Source organism: Engraulis encrasicolus, chromosome 24 (genome assembly GCF_034702125.1).
Source record: "Engraulis encrasicolus isolate BLACKSEA-1 chromosome 24, IST_EnEncr_1.0, whole genome shotgun sequence".
Lineage (NCBI taxonomy): Eukaryota > Metazoa > Chordata > Actinopteri > Clupeiformes > Engraulidae > Engraulis > Engraulis encrasicolus.
Window position 1 is genome coordinate 16,322,148 of NC_085880.1, and position 2,500 is coordinate 16,324,647.

Here is a 2,500-nt window from a genome sequence, read left to right on the forward strand (position 1 = left end):
ACCGAACAACACAATCATGTACACGCACATCCAGACAAAAATAACAACACGCCAACACACACACACTGGTGAGACAAACACTACCACACACACACATTGAGACAATAAAATAACACAATGACAACACACACACACGGGTGAGACAAACACAAGCAAATATACAGACATCCAGACAAAAATAACAACACGACAACACACACACGGGTGAGACAAACACTACCACATACAAACACATCGAGACAATAAAATAACAACACGTACACACACACTCCATTAGTCCTGAGAAAGGCGTGCAGCAGCACAATTAGTCCAGCGGATGGGTGATTTGATCGTGCACTTTTGAGTAAAAGCATGAAAATCGGTACACATATCCTTCTTGATATGCTGATTAATATTAGCGTTGGAGGCGTCGCGAAAGATTATTCGTTTTCAAGATGGCCGCCAAATTCAATATGGCCGACCCATATTAATGAATCTACCTTACACTTTGTAGTAAAAGCATGAAAATTGGTACACATATCCTTCTTGATATACTGATTAGCATTAGCATTGGAGGCGTCATGAAAAATTAATCGTTTTCAAGATGGCTGCCAAATCCAATATGGCCAATTCATATTTATGAATCTACCTATCTACCTAACACTTGGTAGTAAAGGCATGAAAATCGGTACATATATCCTTCTTGATATGCTGATTAAGTTAAGCATTGGAGGCGTTGCGCAAAATTCATCGTTTTCAAGATGGCCGCCAAATCCAATAAGACTGACTCATATTAATGAATCTACCGGAGACCTGGTAGTAAAAGCATGAAAATCGGTCCACATATCCTTCTTGATATGCTGATTAACATTAGCATTGGAGGAGTCACAAAAAAAATCATTGCTTTCAAGATGGCCGCCAAATCCAATATGACCAACCCATATTAATGAATCTACCTGACACTTGGTGGTAAAAGCATGAAAATCGGTACACATGTCCTTGATATGCTGATTAATATTAGCATTGGAGGCGTCGCGGGGGGAAAACCATTGTTTTCAAGATGGCCGCCAAATCAAATATGGCCAGCCAATATTACTGTAACTACCTGGTACTTTGTGGTAAAAGCATGACAATTGGTAGGCCTACACATTACTTCTTTACATGCTTATTCATATTAGGGGCCATGAACAAAAATCAAATATGACTGACCCATATTACAATACAATACATTGCAATGTGTATTTATGTAGCACAGTATCACAACTATGAAGTTTACTCAAAGCGCTTTGAAGAAAGACATACACGCATACATACACAGTCACACACCAGCTGTGCACAGTGGGCAGACTGCCGTACGGCAATGGTTGTCACGCGCGCGAGAGAGAGAGAGAGAGAGAGAGAGAGAGAGAGAGAGAGAGAGAGAGAGAGAGAGAGAGAGAGAGAGAGAGAGAGAGACACACACACACACACACACACACACACACACACATGCCAAATCTTCAAATCATTATCATGGTCTAGAAATGAATCCTAATACTGTACATGTAAACTTTTCACTCAAGTTATATTTTATATACCCTGAGTTGACTTTTTGATGGCCATCATGTTCCAACTGTGCCATTCACCATTTATTCAAAGTGAATGTCAATCTTAATTAGGCATTATTGGCAGTTTGATTGATGTTGGCCATAGTATATACCATAGTCTGTGAAATGCTACTACTTTACACAATTGTTCTGATCTGAAATGTAGCATGGATTCCATCCCTCAGTGAGGGTACCAGATCTTGGGGTGCAATCAGGAGAATGAGTAGGGGTGTAAAGGCGATGGCTGCAGTTTGTTTGAATAGATATTGTACTACTGACATGATTGGATATGGGCTACACATATGCCAAATACCACATTCTTAACGACCTATAAACTGCCATGGGCAATCGTAAATCACAACTTTACTTGTGAGATCAACTTGTGTTAACCAGGCAAGATATACCATACAACTTGCATTGGGTGCAGGATTGCAGTTTGTTTGAAAACCTTGTGCAGCTAGAAGTAGTCATCAACTATTAGTTTCTTTGAAGTGAGCAATCATAACAATGTCCATGAATTAACAAATCAAGTGAACTTTCTGTCTAGCAATCTTGAAATCCTGGCCCAAGCCCCTCAAAAGCCTTGGATTTGTACATAACGCTACTGCCGTATTACCTATTTGAGGCCTCAAGAATTCAATCAGTGTACCTATTGAAGAGTATTAGCACAGAACATTTCATACATATCTGTCCATCTGCACAAAACCTATAATGCAAACAAAGTCAGCAATCTTCAAAGTGTAAGGCTTTAACACTTTATCAGTTCATGTACCTATTATAGAGTGGTAGAACACAAGAGGTGGTGCAAACTCTTGCACCTATTCTAAAGTTATCACATTACAGAAAATAATCTATTGTGGTGGTGGCAGACACAGTTTGGGCAAAACCATAACATATGCAGTAGAGTAGAGTATCGTTTATGCATCACTTCATTT

At 39.4% G+C, this 2,500-nt stretch overlaps 1 protein-coding gene across 1 annotated transcript in view; it reads right to left on the reverse strand.

Moving 5' to 3' along the window:
* cxcl12a (chemokine (C-X-C motif) ligand 12a (stromal cell-derived factor 1)) overlaps window positions 1-2,500 on the reverse strand; it is a 22,638-nt gene that overhangs the window by 533 nt on the left and 19,605 nt on the right. The gene's annotated exons all lie outside the window — the stretch shown is intronic.